Source organism: Erpetoichthys calabaricus, chromosome 4 (genome assembly GCF_900747795.2).
Source record: "Erpetoichthys calabaricus chromosome 4, fErpCal1.3, whole genome shotgun sequence".
Taxonomy (NCBI): domain Eukaryota; kingdom Metazoa; phylum Chordata; class Cladistia; order Polypteriformes; family Polypteridae; genus Erpetoichthys; species Erpetoichthys calabaricus.
In genome coordinates this window covers 60,378,547-60,384,546 of record NC_041397.2, presented here as the reverse complement: position 1 = coordinate 60,384,546, position 6,000 = coordinate 60,378,547, and the positions used below count along the sequence as shown (strand labels likewise).

The window sequence follows — 6,000 nt, the reverse complement described above, 5'->3', positions numbered from 1 at the left end:
GATCATGCAGCACATCAGCAGCAGCAAGCCAACAGCTGATCGAGCAAAGAGGAGGTAAACAAAAAACTGTATTTGTTTCCCATTGTATCACCGTTTAGGAGGGGGTTTCGGAGGAGCGACCGTGTTTCCTTGGGGTGCATTCAGCCCCCCTCTTGACAACACGAGTGGCAGAGATGTGAAGGCCAGGGGGGCTGGCGAGCGAAGCAAGCAGGGGGCAAACCACATAGTGTGTGTGTATATATATATATATATGAGAGAGAGAGATGGCAGTATGAGAGGCATTTCAGTAGTTGTATGACCTGTTTGAGTGTTAATGGTACTAGAGAATGAGGGAGAACAGTGACTTTGCAGAATGGCTTTAACTGAATTGGGGTAGTTATTCAAAGGAAGCAATCTATTAAACATTACTTATTATTTCTTTCAGATTGAAACTAGATTACTTATTTTCTGGAAAACTTAAACACATTACTAATTATTTTACTTTTTTGCTAACCCATGCAGTTTTGTACCAGTTGCAGAGTGCAAGGATGATACAACAGTGTCTTTTCAACATTTTAATTAGGAGGAAATAAACAATAGCATTGAATGAGAAGTCATCAGTTAAATGAGTAAGACTTACATTAGCACAGTGCCATTTCAAGTATATGTAGCAGCATGTAGAGGGCTTTACTTCACAAAAACATAATGGAAAAATAAATCTTGATAATTAAAAATAAAGTTGATTTAACCACTCAAAAGGTCAGAGTTGATAAACTTCAAAATTATTGTTTGTGTAGCAGCCAGCAGACAAGAGCACCAAGTGATTGGGTGGTGCCAACGACCTGTTGTGCTTGTTATGTAACACAATCAATAATCCCCATGTTTCTGTGTGTCTTCCATCTCTGTGCTCATTATACAATCAAAAAGGTATGAGGAGAAGAAAATGAAAGCATTTACATTTTGTAATTAAGAATCTTGCATAATCTAACAACTAAGATACAGATTCAGTTACCTTACTTGCACAGAGATTTCTTTATTTTTGCAAGAACATTAAAGAGATGTGACAGAAAAATTGAAATGCATGTCAGCATACAGCACTACATTTTATGACCTATGATGCTTATAGTGTTTTAATTTGATTGAATATCAAAGTCTTGTTGCAGCTGTATATCGAATTCCCTAAGAGCTCTTTGATCATGAGGATGTACATCACAATGAATAAAAATATTAATGTAGTTGTCATACATTTAATCATAAGAGATCCAGGGCACACACATATTCTTTCAAAGCATTGCAAAACTTAAAAGTTGTTATCTGTCAAAGGAAAACTCAAAATCTTAATAAAGACAAGTTTGACCTCAATACAATCCCAAAGTAAATTGAGCTATGAGTTATCATCTAATATAATACACATCTCCAGAGCCCTTCTGACAGAATCATAAAATTCAACTTACTCTAGACCCATTTGAAAATAGTGTACATGTGCTATTCAAATCAGGTTGGAGACGCAAATCGGATAGCCACACTTGTATCCAGGACTGTTATACGAGATGGAATGCCTGCCCTTAAAGACGTTTATGACATTTACATAATATTTGCATAGAAACATGTGTAACATGGGTAATAAAATACTAGTTAAGTTAGTAACCTTAAGGTGATTGCTGGAATAAAATTTGGCAACACATTACACTTCTGTACTGTACTGGGAAATATAAAAACACTACAGTAATATGTTGCTGGTCTGTGATTAATACTGTTTGGCTTCCTAAGGACTATGATTATGTATTGCAGAGATTTATTTTCTCCGGGGATGCTGCTTTCTGCAGTTTTTGTATTCCTCTCCTCCATTGTTACCTGACCAGTTACATTAATGGACAAATATAGTTAGGTTCAATTTTTTTGTTTTCATTTTGAAAACTGTTTTCTATTCCTATGTGCTCAAAACAAAATCTGTGTTTTTATGTGTATTCATTATGTAATTTGCAAAGCTTGTACTTGTATTTAGCTGTGAATTTGTTACAGCACTCTGAGCCTACTCTCAGTGAAGAAGGCATGCTAAATAAAAATTAAGTGAATTTAATTTTGAATTAAGGCAGCATATCTGTCCAAAAGAGAAGTGTATTGTATTGTAGTAATATTCTAAACTAAATTTACCACACTCTACTGTACTTTGCTGTCCTGAGCAGAGCAGGTACAGAATTCTGTACTGCTGGTAGGGCTGGATGCTTTTGTACACCTATGGAGAAGTATACGTTTCCTCCAGTGTCTGAGGAGTAAAGATGTTGGCGAGTCATCTTGAGGAAAGCCAAGATGTGTTGCACCTACTTTGCAAATCTTATGGCGACTGTGCATGGTTCTGATTTTTATATACCATTCCTGGCCGCTGCCAACAAAGTTTCATCCCACTCCATGCTGATCCCGACAATATTTCATGTTATTTGCTGCCCTTTCTCTTTCATTCCTTCAAAAGTTACTGTACATGTTGCTCCTGACCACATTTCAGTTTTTCCTTCCAAAAGCAATTGAAGTGGATTCTTAAAATAACAAAATCTACAATATGGGGTAAAACATCATATAAGTGTGAGTAAATCAGTTCATGAATACTACTTCTTCTTTTTTGGCTTGAATTAAGTAGATAGAAAATACAAGTTATAATAAATGAAACATACAAGTTATAGTAATCAAACATTAACTTGAAAATGTCAATGCAAAATAAAATACCCATCCCACAGAGCCCACCGCTCAAGAAGCATAAGGTTGTAGAAAGAGGAATTTCCAAATGTAATGGGATATAGAGTCAGGAGATTTCCAACTTAAAGCTGGGGCTAATTTTGCAGCGATTATGCTCCAATAGAACAGTCTCTGCAGGAAAGAGAAAGAGCATAAAGTTAATGAACATTCATTCCTTTTTTGCTGTATAATTAGAGCTAAGAGGCCTGTCAATTTAAAAAATTTAAATATATAGATAAGTAGGATGTCTAATTATGCTAATTATTTATCTCAGACATGTCCTTATTATGAGACCTAAAATATTGGTCCGGTTAGTATTTATAAAAACTCTAGAATTGTTCAGGATTTTGTTTGGATGATAACTGAAGACTATGTAAACAAACAATAGACCTACATATTCTTTCAGTTCTGTGTTCACAGATGTTTGTTTGAACCTGCTTGCTCGGTAACTTGGAAGCATGTGTGTGAGGTGTGAAGTTTGTTAAGAGAAAAACATACAAGGCAATTTGACTCATTTGACTTGGAAGAAGGACTTGGAATATCAACTACTTAACACCACCACCTAAGTATGAAGGTGCACAAATGAAGGTGTCCATTTACAGAAGAGTTAAAATTAAATAAATAAATACCAATGTTTTTGATCTGGACACAACAATTGGGGAGCTGAATGTACAATATACAGAGCTGGCATATGTGACTTGGAGCTCATGTATACTCTGCAAAGCACAAAACTGCTGTTAAAGGGAGAAAGCATGTCAGCAAAAGTGACAGACTATTTTATAAGACGTAATTCATCATGCAAGAAAATCTTTTATGTTAATGGATCATTTTTACAACCAATGAGGACCTCACCTATGTCATGATGCTCATGGCTGTGAACATTTTTACCTTAGATGTTGGGAGATCTCTTGAGCTAGAAAAAAAAGAAGTTGAATATGAATTAAAATATTTAAAATGATGGAATGTTTTGATTGCAAAAATTAATAAATATTCACAATGTGATGATACATGCTCGGTATCAGATATACCTCTCCCTACTTTGATAAAAACAAAACCTAATCTCACTAATAGACAGATAAGACTTCACTGGGATGCATAAGAAAATCATTTACAATTAATGTTATAAATTTAATCACAAGGTGAAATGCGAGAGCAGCAAAACACCACACCAGTCTTGTCCACACACAATGTTTGGCTTAACAAACTATTTAAAGTCAATGCTACCAAACATTAGCAAAGTGTATGTAAACTTGTAACCCACGGGAATTGTGATATAAGCAATATAAAGTGAAGTACTCTGTGAACATTGTTGGAAAAAAGTAGATGTCTTACAGGATATGCCACATTTATAGTTTGTTAGTATAAAATCTGTGGTGGGGTTATAAAGGGAATTTTAAAGAATTCACCATAAGCATATGTAAACTTCTGATTTCAACTGTGCATATATGAATAGAAAAAAACAGCACCAGTAAACACTATTGTTCATATTAGTTTACATGCTACACCACAATGCCTTTAATAATTAATTTCAAAACTCAATTTAAAAAAAAAAAGACGCTACCGCATCACAGGTACACACTTGCTGTCTTTTCTCACTTTCTGATGGCATGCACTTTTACGGTGACATAATCTTGATTAGAATCACAGTGTTATATACATTTATTTTTTCAAGAATTTCCTTAGCGGTTCATCTACATACTGACTGCCTGCTGCTAATTACCTTCCCACTTTGGGTGGTTGTTGCAAGGCCTGCTCTAGGCTTGGTTGAGCATAAAGTCCACAATGTGAGAAGAGGATCTTATGTAAAAAAATTCTGATTGCTGCAGCTTTTTGCTGCAGGGGTTCAGGAGTCTGAGTACAGAAGATAACTTTGTGAGTCAATTTGCTTATATTAAAGAGAAGGCTGAGGTTTTGGAGAGTTAATAGAAATGCTGATGTCAAGGAATGAAGAGTTGTGTGTGATAAATGATCTCTGAACAAGAGATGAATGGAAATTGGTAAAGTGCTTAATGAATTTCTAAAGCTGTTTTCTGGAGCAGGATACAGCACTGACACAATTATCAATATACTGTATACTGTACAGGTCAGGTAGAAAGCCTGTCAAAATGCTGGGATGCCCTTATGCTTCCCTTTCACTCAACTGAGATGTGATGAAAATTGCCATTAAAAGACAAACCTTTGAGTTTGAAAACCGGTTCTGCTAATCTGACATTGAGAGTATTTAGGAGAGGGTCCTAGACTAGACATCAATAAAAGTCTCATCTGAGGGCAATGAGGTCTTCATGAGGAGGAGTGAGGAGTGGCTTTTTGAAGAGAAGTGACGGCCATAGTAGTAAAGAAGAAGTAGTCAGTGCTCTGAAATCGAAAGCTGTCAAACAAAAGCATATTTATTGTCTTTTAAATATGAAGAAGAATTTGGCATGTGGTCTCATTTGGCTGTCAAGAAAAGTTGAAATAAGAATTGTGGGGCAGTTAGAAGTGAAATAGGGCATCCCTGACTTTACAGTTTGTGAATTTTAGGAAAAAGATTTAACTGAGATCTAAGAATTTTAAACAAAGAAAATAGTCAGTGTTAGGAAGCAATTGATTTGTTGTTAATGGAAAGAGAAATGATAGGTATGACCATCTACTGGTAATTATCTGTTTGGGTAATTTGTGTGGTGGGCAATTGACAGCTGTGTTAGAGAGCTGTGTCATTCAGCCCATACGAATGCCACTTTAATGATATTGTCAATGCAGTGGCTCAGCATCCAGTGTGCCTGGTGTTCATGCTTGGTAAGAATGTACGTGGTGTTTGTATGGATGAACAAATTCATGGTGAATTTGGTTAGAATAATGGTTTGATGAATTACTTGATGGATGAAAAATGTCCACCAGACATGGTTTAGAAACTTAGCTTAGGATTGATAAAGCTAATGGGGTCAGAGAAAGCATCATACTCTCTCACAGTACTTGTCTCTTTTCTAGGGTGTGCTATGAGTTGAATATCAAATACCATAAAGTCATAACTCTGGGTGCACCTCTGGGGATGACTCTTCAATGGCTAGATCCATTTGCAAAGTCAGGAAGGGATAACATGAAGAAAACTGCAGTTTTATCATGTGCCGCTGCAGAACACTGACAGTACAAAAAGTACTGACAGCCAATAAAAGCGATTTACTATAATTAAAATGCAATATAAATAGCCTTAGTACCAGCACTAAAAAGTGTATGACTTGCTAAATTAACACAATTTTATTTAACTGGATATGTTCACTTTCTATGGAGTAAAAAATGTGATTAGTCAGAATT

The 6,000-nt window shown here is 35.6% G+C and overlaps 1 protein-coding gene across 3 annotated transcripts in view; it reads left to right on the top strand.

Annotated features, from left to right (window-relative positions):
• The window catches only part of sgcg (sarcoglycan, gamma), a 448,908-nt gene that overhangs the window by 192,747 nt on the left and 250,161 nt on the right, over positions 1-6,000 (top strand). The gene's annotated exons all lie outside the window — the stretch shown is intronic.